This window comes from Carya illinoinensis, chromosome 1, assembly GCF_018687715.1.
Source record: "Carya illinoinensis cultivar Pawnee chromosome 1, C.illinoinensisPawnee_v1, whole genome shotgun sequence".
Lineage (NCBI taxonomy): Eukaryota > Viridiplantae > Streptophyta > Magnoliopsida > Fagales > Juglandaceae > Carya > Carya illinoinensis.
In genome coordinates, this window is record NC_056752.1 from 11185162 (window position 1) to 11209288 (window position 24127).

Below are 24127 nucleotides of genomic sequence, written 5' to 3' on the forward strand. Positions count from 1 at the left end.
CATTGTAATCTCCTACAAATTAATGTTGTGATCATGGCTTCTTTTTGGAGGCAATCCTTTGGGTTCCTCAAAGACTGCAGAGAAACTTCTTAAAATCTCTTGTATTTCCCCATCAATATTTTCTTGAACATCAATCTGCTGCTGCTGAATTCACTACAAGAAAATTCCTTTCCTCTCAATTGTGGTTAATTGACAAATCTGAATAGCTTCAACTATTTTAGACTTGGTAGCATGCATACCTCGAATGATTACTGACTTGCTATTGTGTTGGAAGGACATTGTGAGGTCATTAAAATCCCACAGCACAAGACCGAAAGTCCTTAGTCACTGCATACCCACAACTACATCACAGCCTCTTAGTGGTAATAAGAAAAAATCAGTGCTTGATTGATTCCCTTGCATCTGAAACTGCAACCCTTCTATCATACCCTCACTCCTCATCCTATCTCCATTTGCCACTCGTACCTCCACTTGTTGTCTAGCACTGACTCTCAATCCCACCTTCTTAACAACCATGGGACCAAGAAAATTATGTGTACTGCCTGTGTCCACAAGAATGGTCACAAAAGAGTTCTGAACCTTACTATGGATTCACATGATTTTTGGGCTCAAGGATCCTGTAATAGTATACAAGGATATCTTAGGAACTTCACATTGAGATGTCAAACTATCTCAACAGTTTCTTCTTCTATCAAATCACAGTCTTGCATTTCATCCTCTTTAAGCCACTCTATCCTTTCCATCACAAAAATTCTTGCTTTCATTCTTTAACACTTATGACTAGGGTTCCATTTCTCATTACAGAAAATAGCACAAATCCTTTTCCCTTCCCTCCTTCATTTCAGTTGGGCTAACTTTTTGTATAGGCAAAGAAGGCTTAAAACTGCTAGATCTTCCTACACTAGTACTCTCACTTCTTGTAGTACTATTATTAAAGCCATTCCCTCCAATAAAAATTGGTACATAGGAATTTTCATAATTCCCTCCTTTATTGCTGCCACGAGTACTAAATATGTATGCTTCTTGAATCTTGGCAAGGCCAAAAGCCAAATTGAGGCTTTGAGGATGTAGCATCCTCACAAGCAACTTGATTTCATCTTTTAAACCACTCAAAAATACACTCAACTTGTAATTCTCAGACAACCCCTTCAATCTATTAGATATAACTTCAAATTGTGTTGTATAGACAGCTATTATAGAGTTTTGTTTAAGTCGAGTGAGAGCTTCCATGGGATCATCATAAGATGAATTCCCAAACCTCAATTGTAAGGCATGCACAAAACCACTCCAAGAATCAAAGATACCAGTTGCTTCCATCTTGAAACCAAATTAAAGCACTCCCCTCTATATTAAAGGATGACATTAAAATCTCTTGCCCATCTGGCATGGGATACAAAGCAAAATAATGATCTGCTTTATAAACACACCCCATACAATTCTCCCCATCAAATCTTGGGAAGTCAAGTTTAATGGTACGAAATTGCATACCTCTGTGTTCAACCCCACACTTAGAATCTTCTTGTCTACTACCCCCATTTTGATGACCCACTCTGCCACCATTAACAACTTCAATCAAGACATCCATCTTTGAATTCAACAGTTCTAGTACCCTTGATGATCTTCAAGATGCTTCCCTAGTTGTTCTTGACTCTACCATAACCCAATCACCATCTTTTCCAAATCCTTAAAATGAGTTCCTTCCACCATTGGAAAAAAAAAAATTTCCAAAAAAAATCAAACTGCTCTTATATCAATTGTAAGGACAAAACTCAAGAATGACTCACAATTTGATCTTCGAGGGATCAATTTCTCCAAGATTCACTTTACTCAACTTTGTTCAATGATTTACATCTATAGAGCCCTTCCTTTTATACCCAATTCCTATCATTCATTCTGTTATGAAGAAAAGGGCATTTTGGTACATTATGATAATTAAGAAAGGCTATTAGTGTAATTACAATGTATTAAAAGACATGTGCTTATTACATAACTAACTAAAAAAATAATAGAAGCCTTCCCTCAATCATTCTCCCCTTTCAACTTCATCTACTTCCAACTTCTCTTCAGAATTCCTTCCTTTCCAATTGCTACTCATAACAGAAATCCTCCCAAAAGCACCAAAAGACAGAATCTAGTTTCTAGTAGAAGTCAATCTATTTTAAAGAATCTTATAGATATATTTAAATCTCATAAATTGGTCACATTTAACTCAACTCAGATATATATATATATATATATATATATATATATATATATATATATAGGGTTTTATTGAGACTATCATAAATTTGTCATACCAAGTTATCATCAGAGGCATTGAACAATCCAAAATTTGTCAATAGTAAACAAAAAAATTTGCCAAGTTCTTTGCTGTCGATGAGCTACTAAGTACTAACCATATAATTGCCACACAACTGCATTCATAGTTACACAAATTGTAGCGAAAATTCAAAATATAATCTTTCCAAAGGAAAGCTTCGTTTTTAACTTGTGAAATTGGTCTTGATCATACAATTCCATCTTATCCAACATCAAAATATTGATTAGTTTCATAAAATCAACAAACTACTCCTATGGAACAACCAAATGAAGCAAATATAAAGCCAATGAAATGAAACCCAGATCAGAAATTTCAAGTCTTCAAATCATTCAATGAAAAGAATAAAAGAAGATGATAGAGAGAAGCTAAACTTCACAAAACACAAACCAATATAGCCAAGCATTAAGCTCGGAAAAAATGAATAACCAACATCATAACGAAGAAAGAATACAACGCAAATCAAGGAATGAGGGTCAGGAAAAAATCCAAAACAAGAAAAATTACACGTGATGTGAGAAGCGTAACCTGTTTTGGATGACACAAATAGCAAAACACATGGCGTTTGCGCACGTTGAGGAGACAGAGAGACATAGAATGAGAGATAGAGAGACAAATCACAAAACACAGTATGCTTGCACAAATTTCACCCAAATTTCTAGATTCACAAATCTCACACAATAATTTCACCCAAGAATTTCTAGAGGAAGAGAGAAAGAGAAAATGAAACTTGTGAGAATGGGCTTCAGTGTGAGTAGTGCTAAGGAGGAGCTGGCAACGAGGACTAGTTGATGAAGCATAGGAGGAGGGAGAGAACATGAATGTGTCATAGGAAAGAAATGGATGAAGTAGAGGTTCTAGGAAATAGTAAAATACACAAATGACCTTGCTACAATGCAAGCCATATATGACTTGTAGGATGAATTTATTGTAGCTCGTATGGTGGATGACTTTAATTTGACTGATTCGATGAGGTCCAAATACTAATAATGTTTGCTAAATTGATAGCTATATGCATTTGGCTAAGATCATCCCCAAATTTTGATTTGTCTATATATATATTTGTTACATTATTCATAAACCAACACAACGAAATATATCAATACATAGCTTACCACAATCTCCAACCAAAACATTATAATCTACTAATTGGATTATCAAAAATAACCATTTGGCCCCCCTATCAGACCTCCAAGAATCATGGGGATGGATTATGACCAATTTATAAGTTCTAGAACCTTTTTTATTTTGTATTATGCTAGTATAATAAGGTGTTTAATGGGATCTTAACCTTTTCTTTATGCATCTTGCTGCATGCTTTTGATAAATGAAATCCTTGCTAAGGTTAAAGAAAAACATGAAGAATCAAACAAAGCACCTTATGTCAACGTAACTTAATCTAGAGTTTGATACTTGATCAATATACCTATTTATCTTTTCAGAAAATAAGTAGAGGCTAATTGTGTGCTAAGAGACACAATAATACAATAGATAATAAGAATTTGAATCTCTATCGTGATTATTCAAGCTTGAATAGTCTTCTTCTTCTCCCTTTTAGTGAGAGTGTTAGCCATCTCTATATGAGATAAAAGCAATCTAAAAGTGTTATCCTTGTTGCAATTGAGAGTAAGAAACCGAGACTAACTTGAGAAAGTGACTGGGGACGGGGTTGATGTAATTTCTGTATACTCTTCATGAATCAAGCTATTCTTGTTTTAGTTCAAAAAGAATATACTAATGCTACCTTACTGCTCCAGTACATGATTAGTTGATTTCTCTTTAGATTGTACATGGAGTAATTTCAACACTTGATCACTCAATATTTTCTCATTGATGTAATATTTTTAAGTTTTGATTGATTTGTACTTATTTTTGTGAATTCTTAACTGGTTGCAAGAAAGGAAAGCAAGATACATATATGTATTTCTTCTACATCCACTTCTAAGTATTTATTGCTTAAGTACTTGAGGACTTGAGAATTAGATACTCTAGCATGTTTTGGGGATGACACTTGTAGTTTCAAACACTTCAATATAGCTAAAGATCCAATAGACCATTACTTTTTTGGTGCATATGGACAGGTGAATGCCTTTTTTATTTTTGGTATCATCATTTTTTTGAGTTTCAAGATTCCAATATTCCTCATAGTTTTGTAGATGCTATCATTTGTCCATTTTGGTGTGAAAGTAGAAGATAAAATTCCTACTCCTGTTCATCAATTTCCAGTATATTAATATACATTTCACTAGCTAGTGGTAATGCTGTAGCATTGCTAAAATGAAGTTTTCTTACATGAGTGCCTTTTTTAATGTTGTAGTTATTCCTTGTAACACCTTCTGCACATATTAAAATCAAGCTCTTTTCATCATAAAAGTATTATAACAATATTTGAGGTCATTATTCCATTCTAATGATATATCCATTTTGCTTGTCAAATTCCTTGATATGCAGACCTATGCTATTATATCAGCTTAATTAATCAGGTCTAAAAAATGTCTATGACCATATCACCTTGCCCTCCATATGTATGGATATATTACCCATTAAGTATACTTTTATTACCTATTGTGCTGTTATTATCTCTAGAGTGATACAATGGGTGAAGAACTTGTTGTTCTATATATGCTTCTTCATTAAACTAGTTTTGAACCCAAAGAAAATTGTGGCAGATTCATCAACTTCTAGTTAGTGCAAATTAGTTTGAGCATCACTTCTAAATGGCTTGTGTTTAAAGTAGTGAGTTTTGAGTAATGTTAGGTACAAGCTTCAAATGTATAAGTATTGTACAAGACTATTGTAAAAAAGTGGGTCACATCAAGAAAAAAAGCAAGTTTTTCACACTTTTTCATGGTGGAATCAACTTTTTTATAAAGGGCTTGTGCATTTGAGGTTTATATATATCATATCTCAATGATATTTTGAGTTCATGTTCCAGACTAAATTGCACCTAAAATATCAAGCCATAACCCAAAAAATGAAAAAGAATCTTTGAGGTGCATTTTAACATTATGTGGTGGAGGAATCATTTGATCAAGCTTTATACGCTGATTAATGTGTTATGCATAAACTTTGCAAGCTATATAGGGAGGTCAACCACTCACTAATTTTTGCCATTAATACATTTTTCATAAATCTGTAAAGAATGGGAGTGTTCTAAAACTAGAATAAGCAGTCAAGTGTTGGGTCCAAGCGTACGTTTACAAACAAAAGAAACAATCCCTATTTTGCTTCATAGTCAAGTGCCTTTTAGAATCTATGCTTGATTGAATATTTGAGTTGCTTTTCCACAAAAATAAATAAAAATAATTAAGATAGAAACCATTATTGTAGATACCATGGTGTAGGAATAATTTACGTACCAATCACATGATTCCATGACAGTACGCAACACAAAAGAAGAAACATTGCTATTGCTAAATCAATGTGCCGAGAAACATAGGGCATAAAACAAAACAGGAGATCCCTGCCATTTGTCCAAATTATTGGGAAAAGGGATTAAGCCTTTTTTTTTTTTTTTAAAAGAAAACTCTTGAACCATTTCATTGAATTAAAGAGGAGATACATTAAGGAATATCCTCCATTGTTACAATTAGATAAAAAATGGAAAGAGAATTTTTTGCTAAAACATGGGCTAACATATTGCCATTTCTCCTAACATGAGAAACCTCCCATCTAGCAAACTGTTTCATCAAAGTTCTTGTTTTAGACAAGAACATTGATGCACTACTAACACCTTCCTTGTCATCATGGAGAGTATTGATAACTTGCAGAGAATCAGCTTCAAGTATGACTTCTCTCAGGCCTAATTCCATGCCAAATTTGATAGCTTGAAGTGCCCTATATGACTCGGCAAGCAAGGGGTCTGGGAATAGATGCTTGTTATGTCTCATAGTAGCTATAATATGCCCCTCACAATCTCTTACCACCACTCCAACTCCTATTAGACTTTTTTGCTTATTCATTGAGCTATCCCAATTGATCTTGTACCAGTGTGGTGAGGGATGATTCCAAGTAGCAAGAGATGGGCAAACCTGGGTGGGCTTGGTGACTGGATTGTTGTTCTCTTCTTGTAACAAAGCAAGTGTAACTTGAGCTTCTCTTATAACAGAATTTGAATGCCTAAACTCATTGTTGAAGACAAAACAGTTTCTCCTCCACCAAATTCTCCGAGCCACTATAACAAATTCCTGGATTAAAGGCCATAGTGGGTGATCCACTATCCTTTTCTTCTACAAATTGGCTTGAGTTGGAAGGGCCTCGAGGCAAGCCCTCCATAAGAATACCTTGTCATAGGCTGTACCTGCAATTTCCATAGGTGTTGCCATACTTCCTTAAGTTTGTTGCTGCAAGAAGCTTGGCCCATCTTTGCTTGATCTCGTGCCTTTTCCATGTGGTAGGCACTTCTTACTGAAAACCTACCATCCTAAGTCCCCTGCTAGATTATTTTATCCCTAGCATTCATGGAGCTAAAAGGGGTTTGTAGTATCAGGTTGGCTTCCCTTTCCCCAAACACTTCCCTCACAAGTGTTTCCTTCCATTGATTTGAGGTATGGTCAATTAGTTCATAAACTGTTGCTTTGCTATCAAGTTGTGTCATTGGACTCAAGACCTTTCTAGGCACTAGATGACCAAGCCATTTTTCCTGCCAAATTTGAACCTCTTTACCATTACCAATCCTCTAACAGGTTCCATCTTTCACCACTTGTCTAGCAGCCATGAAGCTTCTCCACAGAAAGGATGGTTTTGAGCCCAGTTTGGCTGACATGAAAGAATTTTTTTGGAAGTATTTAGCTTTCAAGACTTTAGCTGCAATTGAATCAGGTTCTTTTAGTAGTCTCCAACATTGTTTAGAGAGCATAGCCACGTTGAAGCACTCGAGGTCCCTAAAGCCCATACCCCCATCAGATTTTGCCCTTCCCATTGTTTTCCAAGAAACATAATGGATTTAATGTTCCCTCTCCTTCTGGCCCTACCAAAAGTTATTGATGACACTATTGATGGAGTGCAGCAAGGTTTTGGGAAGTTTGAATACACTCATTGTGTAGGTGGGAAGAGCTTGGACTACTGCTTTTATAAAGATTTCTTTCCCAGCTTGAGATAGACCTTTCACTTTGTACCCATTGATTCTTCTTCTGACTGCATCAAGGATTCATTTGAAAGAATTATTTCTATTTCTTCCCACAATAGATGGCAACCCGAGATATTTTTCAGAGGTCATGGAGGACCTCATTCCAGCAATTGACAATATGTAGTTTTGAGTCAACCTGGAGGTGTTCTTGCTGAATATAATGGAAGTCTTGTCCATATTTAATCTTTGCCCTGAAGCTTCTTCATAAACTTTCAATAGGTTAAACAGCCTACCCCATTCAAAAGCATTGGCCTTGCAAAACAAGAGGCTATCATCAGCAAAGAAAATGTGAGATACTCGTAGTGGGCCTCTTGCTATTGGTACACCATGAATTGCACCAATTGCCTTAGCTTTCCCAATGAGTTTACTAAGGGCTTCTGCACATAGGATGAAGAGGTAAGGTGAAAGAGGGTCACCTTGTCTAATACCTCTTGTGGGGTGAAGACCTCTTGTGGTACTCCATTGACCATAATGGCAAATGAGACAGTTTCAATACATCTCATAACTAGGTCCACCCATTGATGAATCTTTTGCATGATTTTCCTAAGGAACTCCCACTCAATTCTATCATATGCCTTGCTCATGTCGAGTTTTAAGGCCATGTATCCCTCATTTCCTGTCATCTTAGCCTTCATTGTGTGCAAAGCTTCAAAGGCAACAATCACATTGTCTGTGATTAGTCTGTTGGGAACAAAGGCTGGCTGAAGTGGGGATATTATGGAGGGTAAGATTTTCTCGAGTCTATTGGCCATTATTTTGGATATCAGCTTGTATAACACATTACAGAGGGATATGGGTCTGAACTTAGAAACCTTGGTGGGATTTTTCTTCTTGGGAATAAGGGTAATGTAAGTGCTATTTATATCAGATAAACTACCATTTGCATTAAGAACATGAAGCATTGCTATACTGATTTGGTCACCCACTAACCTCCAGTGTTTTTGGTAGAAAGTTACAGGATACCCATCAGGGCCAGGAGAGCTAAGCCCATTCATTTGAAAGAGGGCATCTTTCACCTCTTGATGAGTGTAAGGCCTAAGAAGCATTTCATTTTGTTCTTCTGTAACATAGGCCTCCATTGGTTCAAGGAAATCTGCAATATTCACAGGATTAGAAGAAGAGAATAAGTTTTGGAAATATTCTTGGAATAAATTAGAAATCCCTGCTTTTGATGTGACATCTTTCTCATTCATGTCATCAACTAGTCTCTTGATCAGATTTGTTTTCTTTCTCTGGGTGGCACATTGATGAAAAAAATTTGTGTTTCCATCCCCTTCTCTTAGTCATTTTTGTTTGGCCATTTGTTTCCATTTGATGCGATCTTCTTCAAGTAGCTTCTCTATCTTCTTTTGCACCTGTTTAATGGTTTCTGTGAGATGACCTTCATTTTCCTTTTGTAGTTCAGATACCTGGTCCCAAAGTCTCTTGAGCTCTTCCCTGTGGCTTCTAGCATGTTGATTGTTCCATTGGACTAGGTCCAGTTTGTATTGGTTCAAGCCTTCAATGACCTGTTGTAACTTGTTATCAACCCTTCTAGGTGAGCTCCATGCCTTCTCTATTATTTCATAGCAATCATCCCACAAGGCCCAGCTGGCCTCATATCTGAATGGTCTAGCTATTCTGGTTGATCTTAGAATTATGTTATGAATATGTTAGAAGTAAGATTTGATTTTTTGGAATTCTTGGAAATGTTTTGATTTAGGGTCAAAGCTTGTGGTTCAAGTGTTTGGATCTTTTTACAAAAAGGTTTGGTGTTGATTATTAGCTTTTTCTAAATGGATGTTTTAAGTATGGTTTTAAACTTAGGATAGGAAGATCCTTGTTGCAAAATTTTGGTTTAAGCATGAGTTTTGAAGTTAGAAGGAATTGCAACAAAAATCAAGAGAAATGGCCTATGGATGTTTTGGCCATAGTGTGCTTTCCATAGTTGTGATTTTTTTAAAATATTTTTGATTTGATACTTGAGTTTAAGATAAAATTTACATGAGGAATGTCCTCATGTAAATTTTGGAAATTTTTGGAGTTAGGATGTGAAATCCTTAAGTTAGGGGTAAAATGGTCATTTTCTCACATGTAGAGGGTAAAATGATAATTTTACTTTAAGTTGTCTCTTTTACACATTTCTAATTGTTAGTAATTAAATTTCTAACTTTTCGAATACCCTCTTACAGTTTCTCGTATTTCGCACTTTATTCTCGTAGAACGCGACGATCGAGGTAAGTTAACTTCTAACTTACTATCAGTTTACTGTATATGTATGATGAGTAAGGGAACTAAAATTTATGCATGTATGTTATCATATATGCCATGCCATGCCACATCATTACATGTTTATTTGTTACGCATGATTTATTCTGTCACGAATGCTTATCTGTTACATAATCTATTATGTCACGTATTGCTATACGTTACAAATATGTCATATTATATTATGCCATCTATTACATGTATGCCATGTCATGTAATATTTACTGTTACATGTTATTCCATGTTATGAAATGTTGTCTGTTACATGTTATGTCATACTACAAAATATTTTTATCTCAAGTAAGTCATGTCTCTCAAGTTACATTCAAGTAATGTTATGTGTCGTTAAAACTTCTGTTCTTTTATATTCCAATCACGTTTTATCTCGAGTAAAATTGTGTATTTTGAGAACAATTAAGTTTCAATTATCAGTTAATTTGTACTACGATCAAGGATGATACGCGCTGCCTGGTATTGCGGTCAAGACTATGCGCTGCCAAGTACTAAGGTGAAGGAGTATAATCTACCATACTACAGATGGTTAAATCAGTTAAGTTATGTTAGGGTCAAGGATAATATGCGCTGCCTGGTACTGCGGTCAAGGCTATGCGTTGCTGAGTACTACGGTAAAGGAGTATAATCTACCGTTATGTTAAGTTATGTTACGGTTAAGGATAATACACGCTACCTGGTACTGTGGCCAAGGCTATGCGCTGCCAAGTACTATGGTGAAAGAGTATAATCTGCCGTACTACATAAGGATGATACGCGCTGCCTGGTACTGCGGTCAAGGCTATGCGCTGCCAAGTACTACGGTGAAGGAGTATAATCTGCCATTATGTTATGTTATGTTCACGTACATGTTATGCTCATGTTTATGTACACGTTGTGTTCAAGTTCAAGTTCATGTCATGTTATGTTCACGTACATGTAGTGTTCAAGTTCAAGTTCATGTTTATGTTATGTATGTTCATGTTCATGTTATGTTGCTAGTCCATGTTATGTTTTAAGTTCAAATTCATGTCATGTCAAGTCAAGTTTGATTCACGTTTCTGTTCAGGGTATGTCAGTTATGCCTGCTATATGTCAAGTTATGTTATGCTTACTTATGACTTTAATTATGCATTCATACTTTTACTGCCATGTATGCATCATTAACCTGTGTGGGAGTTTCTTGTTAACTTACTGAGATTTATAATCAAATCTCACCGTGGTAGTCCCAACTACCATCCGCCCTAAATGGTAGGCGATGTGTCAGGATCAGAGCAGGGAGCAGACATTGGTAGACTGGATGAGATTGACTAGACGCTGTAGACACAACGCCGAGCTTACAACTTTCATAGTTAGTTTTTGGACAATATTCTGGCCTCGTTAGTCGAGTTACACGAGTTACTCAATAAATTTCCTCAATAGTGTAGTTTGTTAATGTAAATATGGAGTCTGATCTTCCATGTTTTTGAGATTACAGTCTTTTGAGACTTATACTGAAATTGTGGTTGTTTATTTTGTTAAGTATGGTTGGATTATGATTTAACTATTTGAGATATTATAAGTTTGGTGCATAGTATTGTTAAAAAAAAAAAATTATCCGCTGCGAATATTGCTTAATGCTAGACGCATGTTAGGAACATTGCATCTTATATGTCATGAACGGGACCAGGTAACCTTGTGTTACATGTCCCGACACTTCAGATGTCTGTCCGATCCCAAACAGAAATCTGGGGGCGTCACAAGCATCCTAATTTATTTTAATGCAGCCAGCAGGTGGGGGAACCCAACTCACAATCTGATCTGGAACCACTCGATTAATAGCCTTTGAAGCTACTTGGACCTCTCTATATTCTGCTAGATTTTGAGCTGACTGTTGTGCTAAGAGAGTCGGATGCAAGAAAGAACCTTCAAAGACCAGTTTGTTCCTTCTATACCAGATACTCCTTACTATCACTACAAATATTCCATATCTTGTTGATCACACTGAGAACTCAGAGCCTAAAAAATCTCCAATAAACTCCCTGTTCTCAAAGCACTCTTGTGAAAAATAGTTGGCCCTTAACACCACACATCCATGGCTGAACTGCAACTCCATAGAGCACGAGCAACAAATTCTTCTTCCCTGTAACAGATAGGACACAAAGGAGAGTCCACAATGTTTTTCTTAAACAGTTTCACCCTTGTAGGCAAAGACTCCAGGCAGGCCCTCCACACAAAAACCTTAGTAGCATTAGGAATCCTTAGCTTCCAGCAGCAAGTCCAGTTTTTGAAGTTTTGTGCCCTCCTTGATGATTGGCCTTTAGGCAATTCATTAAGCTCCTTTTGCAGGTGGTAAGAACTTTTAACAGTAAATAGCCCATCCTTGGTACCTCACCACATAAGTTTATCCCTTGCACCAGTTGAACTCACAGGTATTCTCTGAATAACAGCAGCTATATCAGGCCCAAACACCTTAGTAACCAGTTCCCTATTCCATTGCTTCACCTCACCATTGATAAGGTTAGCCACTTGTGCATCCTCACTCAAAATTTGGACTGGAGACTGGATCATGTAAGTGGAAGGTTGGCGTAACTACCTATCCTTCCAGATTTTAGTATCCTACTCATTCCCAAACCTCTACATAGACCCTTTGACGATAAGACTCCTAGCAACAAGATACTTCTCCAAATAAATGATGGCCTAGCTCCCAACTTAGCTTGGGTAAAAGAAGAGGATGGGAAATGCTTGACCTTCAACACCTAAGCTGCTAAAGAATTAGGGTATTGAAGGATTCTCCATCATTGCTTAGCCAACAAAGCCAAGTTAAATCTCTCAAGATCTCATAAACCCAAACCACCTGCCTCCTTTGCCTTTCCCATTTGCCCCAAGAGACCCAATGGACTTTAGTTTCATTTTGCTGCTAACCCCACTAGAATTGATGCATGACCCTATTGATTTCCCTTAGCAAAGATTTGGGCAGCTTAAACACCCCTATACAATAGGTAGGAAGAGCTTGTATAACTGCTTTGAGTAGTATTTCCTTCCTTGAGATAAAAGTTTTGTCTTCCAAGTGCTCACCCTACTCCTTACTATATCCAGAATACCCTTGAAAGCAATATGCGTAGATCTTCCAATAAGTGTAGGTAACCCAAGGTACTTCTCCATAACATGTAGTGGATCTAGTCCCAGCAAGGTTTAAGATGTAGTCCTTTGTTTCTTTTTGAGTATTAGCACTGGAAAAGATTGATGTTTTGTCCTTATTGAGCTTTTGACCCAAGGCCCCTTCATAGAGACATATTGGACCACTACACAACATTTGCTCTACAAAAGAGTAAACTATCATCTGTAAAAAATAAATGGTTAATGTTAAATTGGCCCCTTCCCAAAGGAAAACCATGAATCTTCTTCTCAGCTTCAGCATGGCTAAGTAAACTACTTAGCACTTCAGCCACCAAGATAAATAGATAAGGGGATAGTGGATCCCTTAGTCTAATACCTCTTGATGGTTTAAAAGATCTTTGAGGAGTCCCATTAATCAGGATAGAGTAAGAAACAGATGAAATACAACCCATAACCAACTTTATCCATCTCTCATTGAAGCCCATTTTCATCCTCACTTTTCTCAAGAAACTCCACTCCACTCTATCATATGCCTTGCTCATGTTCAACTTTATTGCCATATACCCTTGCTGCCCTTTCCCTTTTCTAGACATATAATGCATAGCCTCGAAAGCCACTATAACATTATAAAGTATTAATCTCCCAGGAACAAAAGCACTAGGTGGGAGATATGATTGGAGGGAATTTCTGCTTTAACCTGTTAGCAAGAACCTTGGACACCACCTTATAAATCACATTGTAAAGAGAAAGACGCTTGAAATCCACAACTGTTTTAGGGCTCTTTACTTTGGGAATTAGTGCAATATAGGTGTCGTTAATGCAACTAATATCCCCTAGGTTAAGCACCTCGAATACTGCTTTCGTGACTTTACTACCCACAATGTCCCAATGTGCTTGATAAAATTTTGCAGGAAAACCATTTGAGCCAGGAGAGCCCAAGGGGTTCATCTGGAATAAAGCTTCTCTAACTTCCTCTGCAGTGTACTTTTCTGCAAGCATTCTATTCATGTCCATGTCCACTCTACTCTCAACATTAATAAGACACTCCTCTACCCCCAACAGGATTCAAAGAGGAAAACAAGGTTTGATAGTGCAAAAAGAAGGTTTTAGAAATGTCTCCCACATCTCTAACCATGCTACCATCCTACTTCGTCAAGCATTTAATCTCATTTATTTTCCTCCTCTGCTTAGCACACCTATGAAAGAACTTTGAATTTCTACACCCATCTTTAATTGTTGGCACACAAAAATTGTTAGCATGGGATTTAATAACAAAATTAACAGATAAAGTTTTCTTTGGAGAATATATTGTCTTAAAGCAAAACAATTAACACATCTATTAATCATTAGCTTATTTTAAGGAGTCAATTTCTTCTAATTTTCTTTTAGAAAAAAAATATAAAATGTACTTTGCACTTTGCACACTCAGGTTATCATAATTTAACAATTTACACCCTAAATTATTAATATTGGCTTATTGCACACCTGATAACAATAAAATGGAAGGTGCACATTATAACTTTTTGATAGTTTTAATAGTTTGGGATAAAGAAGGCAAAACAATTGATAATTTGAGAGTGTAAAGTATACTTAACTTTTGTTGTTTTTTCTCCATCTTTTGTTATCTTAGTCAGAACAGTTCATTTGAAGTGTCACTAGTAGTTTTGGAACCCTTAGATCACACCATATTTGTATGTATACTGTTTTTATTGGTAATGAGAGTGCGACTAATTTGAGAGTGCATAGGTCCTCGACAAATAATTTCACATAAGTACACCTTAGGTAATTCATAGAAAAGTTTCCTACAAATACATATATTCTCTTTCTGGACTTTTTATCAAACACATTAAAAGACAAAAGGGATAAATGCTTCCAATTTGTACATATGTTCGGATGAAAATGACAAAATGAGCCATTAAAAGCATGTGCTCTCCCTCTTAATTGGTAACCATAAGAAGATATTAAAAATAATACCTTGAAAGGATCAGAGAGAGATATTAAGATATTCAAAAAAGATAAAAGAAATCTCTATCCCTATTGTTAAAAGGATTAGAAAGACCTTTCAAATAGAAAATATAGAAAGTCCTTAAGCATTTATTTCACTAACACACAAACTAACATTGGTTTTCCCAGTGAAACCATCAAACTGACTTGTTACAAATATAACATCATGAGATGAAATGTGCAAAATAATATATTTTTTTTAATTAGCACCGGGTATCTGAGAACAAATTCCCTACTAATCCCAAGGATGCACAGGCCCCCTCGGCAACAAGTTTCCTGCAAGTGCACCTCGGTTAATTCAAGGGAAAATTTCTCCAATCCGATGGCCCCTACAAATTGTTGTAACTTATTTTGAAGAATATGAGAACCTCAACAGCCGCATGACAAAATTGGAGTCCTAGAGGGAGTCTCAACAGGAGACCTAGGCAGATGCGTAGGCATCCTCCATTATGCAAGTTGAGATTTTTTGGAACTTTTGATGCTTTTTGGTATGATGGAGTACATGTAGAAGCATGTATCCTTTTGTTGAGCATGTTGGTTGCTTTGTTGTAGGGACCTGGTTGGAGGTGGAAATTTTTGTCAAGACACATTTTCTAGTTAAGAGCTAGGTGACAATAGATTCTATGCAAATGGGAGAAAGAGTAGAGAAGTGGTACAGGTATAATGTTTTTCCTTATACTCTTAGAATTACTTAATTTCTTTCCCCCATTTATTAGAAAAATAATATTCTCATATTGTTTGACTTTAAAACTGAAAGAGGTTGGTCATCTTTTTCCTCGATAGAAGAATTGTTATCAAAATTGAATGATGGTCACTCAATACTAAATTGATAAAATGTGACAAACTAGTATCTAAAGCTATTAGTATTAAAGCATTTTGATTTGTTTGATTTATAGGGAAACCCCAATCAAGAACTGTGTGAAGTTATTGAAACTTGGGAATGATTTATCCATCTATTATTGAACAAAGCTATAGCAAATACAGTGAAGTACGGGAGAATAATTAATCATTATATATATAGTGTCATATATTGAAATACTACATGCCCCCGTTATGCCTACAAAACCGATTAATGGCAGTAGACTAGTAGTGATGATCATGACATGAATGAGTTGTTTTCTTTAGTTAATTATATAGGGAACTCACCTCTTCTTTAATGGATGCTTTCTCACAGGTATGAGTGCCTAAAACTCCATCAAAGTCTTTCTTCTGGTCCAAAGTAGATGAAGATTTCTAAGATTTCCTGGTACAAGTATAATGTTTTTCCTTATGCTCTTAGAATTACTTAATGTCTTTCCCCTAATGTTAAAGCATTGCTGTTTTACTTGCATATACAAGGATGATAATATGTTAGAAAACTCCATATTCTTATATTATTTAACTTAAAAACCGAAAGAGGTTGGTCATCTTTTTCCGAGATAGGAGAAGAATTGTTATACAAAATTGAATGCACGTATGCTACTTGTTTATTGGTTGGAAAATATAGCTGGAATTGTCATAGTCTAATATGCACTCACCTTTTTATCTTTCTCTATCAACTTGATCATTATAATGAGACTTAAAACACAATGCCAATGCACTTAGTTGATTTTACTGGAGGCTATGGGGTTAGTTTTCAAGTTTAATTATTCTCAACTACTTGAACTTTTGTGATTAGTCTATCTGTGGGTCTTAGGACATGGTTAATGGTGATACTTGACTTGCATTTGACCATACACTAATATTTGGCATTCATTATCTAATTTTGTAGCTATCAGTTATAGGGACTAAGAAGACCAAGGGTGGAGATAGAGTGCCTGAGCAGAACAAACTTACATATCCAAGCCTCCATGCATGCAGCTTTAAGAAGAATGCTCAATCAAAGATAGAGAATGAACTAGTGAATCTTGTATGAACTTGCACAAGTTGTTTGGATTACTACATGTTTCTAAAATGTTGTCTGTTTACCTCAAATTATGTTTTATGTAAGTATATGCATGTTGGTGACTACAATGTTAGTATATAATATCAATATACGCGTGTTGATATATGACACCATGCTGGTGATTGTACGTATAAGGATCAATTTCAAAGTTGAGTGTCATGCATTGAATTACGGTGATTAATTTTGAATTGAAAGTTCCAAGTCTCATAATAGGGATGAAATATTAATGTTTATTAAATGATTGAGAAGTAATTAGGAATTGAGTTGGAAAATATATATGGCAAATTCATATACAGTTGAGCAAATTGACCAGGATAATTAGTGGTTCAAATGTGGGTATTAATTGTGGCATAATTAGTGGTTGACATTGGTTTATACTTAAAATAGAATTTTATCCCCAAGAATGCAATGTGGGAAATTTAATGCGACAAAACTATTTGTTTCAAAAAAGCACTAAATGAACAATTACTGATGAAAAATAGGCAACAAATATTTTTTTCTTACAATATATGAAAGTGCAACAAATGATGTTAACACTAATCTTGGCATCTTTCATGTTGCCAGATTTTCCGATAAGGTTAGCATGCGGGAAAAACTTTTGAAATGGCAAAAAAAGGAGGAATTTCTTGCTATATGTTCTTGTCAAAAATAGTTATTTATGGTGATATTATTAGTCGGTAAGTATCATTTCCGAAGGATTATGTATGTCCCTAGTAAGTATTTCCTGCGACATTAACACAAGTAAAACAGATATTTCCTGCCAAATATACAGCAAGCAATATTGTTTCTGATAAGGAAGAACACAGGAACAACTTTTGATATGGAAAAAAAAAAAAAGTATTTCTTGCGATATGTTCTTATTAGAAATAGTTATTTCTGGTGAAATTATTAGTCAGTAAGCAGCATTTATGAAGGATTTTGTATGTTGCAAGTAAGGAATTCCAGCAAAATTAATTCGCGTGCAATAATTATTTCCCACCAAGTGTTTAGCAAGAAATACTTTTCCGGTAAGGTAAGCACACAGGAAAAACTTGTTACCAATGAGTTTTCTTGCAGGTATAAAGTATATCCTGTCATTGTTGTTGCCGAAAATAGGTATTTCCGACAACATAATTTATCACAATAAACCTTTCTTGCGAGCAAACTCCACTCGTGTGTGACATATTTTATACGAAAATTCTATATTTCCAATGACTAGAATATGCCAGAAATAATAGTATTTTGGATAGCAATTAATTTTGCGGCTACTGGCAATATCCATTGCCAATTATTTCTAAGGAGTCTCCTACGAATCTAAATGGTGGAAAAAAGTCATTTATGGCAATAAATGTGACTATTCGAACAAATTTTCTCGCAGAAAAAAGGTGTTTTAATAGAGATATGAACCTTAGACCTGGAGGGAGCATACCACACAGGCCAAGGTTTTTACCATTTGAGTCAACTCCTAAGGGTTGAAGGAGCAAGATAAAATGAAATAAATATAGAAGAATAAAGAGGAATTTAGCTCTTTCCGATATGCCAACAACTAGTAAATCTTGTTGTCAACATGTGCCAATATCTATACTACCATTGGCTTGGACCTTTCTTCCCTTACCCACCCAAGGTGAGAAAAAAAATAGAAAAAGAAAAAGAGAAATGGGATAGTGACATCGATTTTAGCATAACAAAGATGAAAATTGAAGTGCAAAAAGTTATGGAGTCATGACGTTGGCTTGATCTGCTCTGCTTTGGAGTAAACAGAAAGAAAATAATACTAGTGCAGAAAATCAACTTCAAACCACCAAAAGATGATGACTAAACTATGAGGTCAAATGGCCACCAACTCCAGCCCATTTGCAGTACAGGAGTAGTTGTTATTCATGGGCAAGGAAGAAAATGAAACTTAAATTTTGGCTCGTGATAAGAAAGTTTAAACAGATAGAAATGAGTAGATTGAATTATTTATATTATATCCTTAATATTTCTTCTCATATGTAAGTTAAACTCCCCCTAAATAAGTGAATTTAATGGATGGAATATTTAGCTGAGAATCTAGCTCTGATATCACGTGAAAATTAAATTTTCACTCCGACTCTGATTTCGACTTTGCTATGATATTGTATATATTTTAATATGTGTTTTTTTCTATATATTAATCATATAAATATAAATATAATAATAAGTAATAATAATGTATAAATACAAAAATGCATAATAACATTGAATTTTATAATACTAATGTATAATATAACATGTAACACTAATGGATAAACACTAATATATAAATAATAAATTTATAATAACATGTAATACTAATTTATAATAACTAAAGTATTGATTATATAGATTTTATATAACTATATCTTATATAGTTAGTTAAATTCAATAATATACTAGCATCACACCATGAGTTAATTATTATAAGCTAGTTATTGTTCCTAAATTGGATAACTAGACTAAATTGACTAATAATAGTGAATGACTAATAATACATTCATTATATATATCCATATATTCTATATGAGTATAACTAGCTATAACTTAACTTATATAGTTATTTAAATTCAATAATAGTATGAACTATTTATTGTTCCTAAATAATATACTTATACTATAATATAACTATATAAGTAAAGATCTACTAATGTATAATAAACTAATGTAATAACTTGTAATACTAATTTATAATAACATTTAATACAAATGTACAAACACTAATAATCTATAAATTTATCATGACATGTAATACTATTATACTAATGTATAATAATATCATTACATGTTATTATAAATTTGTATTTTATATAACTATAACTTATGTAGTTAGCTAAATTTCAATAATAATATGAGCTAGTTATTGTTCCTAAATAATATACTTATACTATAATATAAATATACCAAATTTATAAAAGCCATAGTACAAGTCTATAGGCTATAACATGTAATTAATCAGTATAGTATAAGCCTATAGACCATAAAATGTAATTAATCACTATAGTATAAGTCTATAGACTATAACATGTAATACTACAGTATAATAATATGTAATTGTCAATAATAAATACTATAGTACGACTGCAAGATTAATAATTTTCATTAATCAATACTAACAATTAAATTGAGTGATGGAAAAATTATAATTATAAAAATCATAAATAGAATGATAAGTTGATAACAAATCTTAAGATTAAAATTTAATTTAATATTTATTTAAATAGGGTTTAGTTTAGGATTTAGGAATATAAAAAGCCCTAAACATAAGGAAAATTTGGGTTTAGAAGTTCAAAAGGGCAAAAAATGGAAGTAGGCCAGCCCACTTCCACAGAACCGAGCCCAAAACATGCCAAAACGGTGCCGTTTTGTCAATGAGAAAGACGCCGTTTTGGCCCCTAGCCCTGAAACCCTTTTTGATTTCCCAATTCCTTTCCCCCCCCCCCCCCCCTCCCCCATTCCTGAATCCCATTCCCATTTCCCAAAATAAACCCAAACTCCCTCCCTCAAACCCTCTCGTTGCCCCTAGCCCCCTCACCCAGTGCCTCTCACCCCGTCGCCAACAAGCTCAACCCTCTCACTCTCAACTCCATACGTGGTGACGACATGGCCCACTCTCTCACTCTACACTGCACACGCCGTCGGCGACTCGACTAGGTGAGATCGCGAGATTCTCCCTTCTCTGTTTTTTTCTTTCTTTGTATTTTACAGTTCCAGTATATCTTGTAACTTGTTAGCTTGTTTGGTGGCTGGGGTGAGGTTTTGTCAAAACTCGCAAGATCTTGGCTGTCAATGGTGTATCTTAGCTCTATACGGGGATAGTGGCAGTGAAATGGGAGTTAAATCTTTGAGAAATGCTAGTGGGCATACCCATTGTGAATTGGCAACCCATTTTCACTAAATCACTAATTTTAAATAATTTTTATTTATCCATGTCAATGAGCTAGTCTGGGATGAAAGAAAACTTAATGAACCTCACTCCAATTACCAACAATCCTGCAAAGAAAGCAGGGGCTTAATTGCTAACTATTACCAACTTTTATTCACATTGTGCAGCATGCTAGTCCCACTAGCAATCCTTTTGTGTGTTTGTTACTTTTTACTATATGTATAAAATATGTGTAAGTAAAATAGCTAGGATGGATGTTGGGGACTTGTAGTTGATGAGTTTGAGTTAATATTGGCCAACTGGGGCTGCTTTTGTTGGGTTGTTTTGAAGGAATAAATTGTGATTATACTTGTTTGGATGGATGTGGCAGTTGATGAGTTTGTGTAAAATCTGTGTAACTAAAATAGAATGAGTTTGGGGTTGTTTTTGTGTTGTTACAAGGAATGATTGGATAAAACTATGATTATACTGTGGCTGTTTTAATTTGAGTTAATATTGAGGCTGTTTTTGTTGGGATGTTTTGAATGAATAAACTGTGATTATATTTATCTTAACCTAACTTGTTTGTTGTGTTGTAGTTCTTAAATCATGCATATAGAAGGCACAAGCACTCCTACATCCACATTTGCATCTTGTCCTGCCATCCCAGCCCTAAAACAACCTATTAATGGTCCCAGTCCCATAGTTGATGAGTCTAGCGGACCAATAGACTCTTTGATGGGCACTCCTAGTGCCTTCCGTTCTAACCCTCGTCCTCCACCTGGTAGTAGAAATCTTAAAAATAAGTCTGAGGTATGGTTTCACTTCACAAGAGTGCCCGATTGTGATCCCGAAGAGGCTGTTGCTACTTTTAACCATTGTCATAGGCAATGGAAATGCCATCCCAAAAGGCAAGGCACTTCGGCCATGAAAGCAGACATTCAACTTTGCTCCAAAAACAGTAAAAGTTGGACAAGAGTAAAACATTCTTGGTCCCAGAAACAAGAAGTGAAGGAGGGGAAGGGGAGAAGAGCTTAGGGATGACCAAGTACAATGAAAAAAAAAAAATCGGGCTACCCTTGCTAGGATGTTGATAGTGGATGAGTTGCCCTTTAGGGTTGTTGAGGGAGAAGGGTTTCAGGAATTTGTTAAATCCCTTAATCTTAGGTTTCCTATTCCTTCTCGATTTACCGTAATGTGTGACTTTATGAGGCAATTTTTGAGAGAGAATGATAGTTTGAAGAAAATGTTTTTAACCACCAAACAAAGAGTGGGCACGACCACTGACACTTGGACTTTTATTCAAAATATTAATTACATGTGTGTGACTGCTCACTTCATTGATAGTAGTTGGAAGTTACATAAGCGGATCATTTCATTTGCTTGGATTAGCGACCACAAGGGGGCAACAATTGGGAGGGTATTGGAGGTGTATGCTTGATTGGGGCATTGACAAAATCCTCACAATTATGGTGGACAATGCTACCTCTAATGATTCCGCAATCGATTGGTTGAGAACAAAGGAAATAGGAAGTGAGGATTGTGTTGCAGCTCACAAGTTTATTCACATGAGGTGTACAACACACATCTTACACCTTGTTGTGAGTGAATATTTGAAAGATGTTGATGACTCAATCATAAGGGTTCTGAAGTTGATTAAGTAATTGAAGTCTTCTCCCCAAAAACTTGCCACTTTCAAATCTTGTGTTGATAGGTCAAAAGTTCCATGTTCTAGTTTTTTGAGTCTTGATGTGCCTACTAGATGGAACTCGACTTTTGTTATGTTGGACGTGGTTGAAATGTATCAAAAAGCCTTCCAACTTTTGCTTGATGAGGATCTCTACTCACAAGTTTATTTGTCTAAAGATAGGCATGGGAAAATGCGTGTAAGAGCTCCTGGGCCTGATGATTGGGAGACCATAAGAAAATTTTCGAAGCTTCTTCAAGTATTTTATAATGTTACCTTGCGTATTTTTTGTACACTATATGTCACATCAACTATATATTTTCAAGAGCTTATTAGTATTCATAAACACTTCAATGCTTTTTGTGACAATAAGCATGTGTTAGATGCAATAAGCATAAGTGGTTGCTTTGTGTTCCTTGCATAATTATATCAAGAATTTGTTGTAGAACCAAACATCAAAGGCCTACATAGCCACCATCTTAAGATAAACTAATTATTCATCATATTTTAACCCTTCCCATTACGATGATTAAAGAAAATCAGTATTTTTTATCACAAAAATCGTTAGCATGGGATTTAATAACAAAATTAACAGATATAGTTTTCTTTATAGAATATATTGTCTTAAAGCGAAACAATTAACATATCTATCAATCATTAGCTTATTTGAATATTTACACCCTAAATTATTAATATTGGCTTTTGGACAGTTCGAAAGTAAAATATGTCTTATTGTACTAGTTTGGGATAAAGACGGCAAAACAGTTGATAATTTGAGGGTGTAAAGTGTACGTAACTCTTGGTGTATGTTCTTTTTTTTTTTTTAATCATCTTTTGTTATTTTAGTAAGAATAGTCAGTTTGAGGGTTCATTGCTAGTTTTGGAACCCTTAACTCACACCGCATTTTGCATATATTTTTTTATTGCCACTGGACGTCGCACAACTGCACAAGCCCTTGACAAGTTTTCTACAATTACACATTGGATAATTCAAGCAAAAGTTTCCTGCACCTGCATATATATTAAGAGAAAATGGGACAAATGCTTCCACTTTGTACCTATGTTTGGATGAAAATGACAAAACGGGGCATTAAAAGCATATGTTCTCCCTCTTAATTGGTAACCACAATAAGATAATAATAATAATAATAATGGCATTTAAAAGAGATAAGCCATTGGAAAAAAACAAAAGAAGGATTAGAAAAAGATTCAGATAAAAAAATATAGACTCTTTAAGCATCTATTTATTATCTAACATACAAATTGGCTTAAAAAAAAATAGTCGAGAAAGAAAATATGCAAAAGTGGTTTACTCAATAAAACCTTCAAACCGACTTCTTACAGACATAGTATCAGATGGAGGGAGCAAAATAAAATGAAATAAGAATAAAAAGGAATTTGGCAGTTTACGACATGCCAACAACTAATAAATCTTATTGCCAACATGTGCCAATATATTAATTATTATTTTTTATTTGACACTGGGTGTCGAGGAACAACGTTCTGATATATCTCGAGAATAGCTTAAAAATAAATTAGTCGAGAAAAAAATATGCAAAAGTGGTTTTCCTGCCGGTGCACAGGATCCCGATAAAGAATTACGGAAAAGAATTTTCCGTAAGTGCACACCGGATAATTTAAGAAAAAAATCTCTTAATCCAATAGCCCTAGAGCCCACCCTTAGGGGTTTATGCCAACACAATAATTACCATAAACTTGGACCATTTTTTCCCCTACCACCCAAAGGGAGAAAAAACGAAAGAAAAAAAAAATCGGATAGTGAAATCGATTTTAGCGTAACAAAGATGAAAATTAAAGTGGGGAAAGTTGTTCTTGAGGCATGATCTGCATTGGAGTAAACAGAGGAAAGAAAAGAATACTAGTGAAGAAAA

The 24127-nt window shown here is 35.1% G+C and overlaps 2 long non-coding RNA genes across 2 annotated transcripts; both read left to right on the plus strand.

The window, feature by feature from the left end:
• Positions 1–8624: 8624 nt before the first annotated feature.
• Positions 8625–16031, plus strand: LOC122310455. Its single transcript, XR_006242611.1, has 5 exons — positions 8625–8982; positions 9617–9661; positions 15042–15241; positions 15339–15444; positions 15961–16031. It is a non-coding gene; the product is annotated as an uncharacterized LOC122310455 (long non-coding RNA).
• A 4100-nt stretch (positions 16032–20131) lies between these two features.
• On the plus strand, positions 20132–23318 carry LOC122310449. The gene is made up of 2 exons (XR_006242610.1): positions 20132–20337; positions 21148–23318. It is a non-coding gene; the product is annotated as an uncharacterized LOC122310449 (long non-coding RNA).
• Positions 23319–24127: the final 809 nt, after the last annotated feature.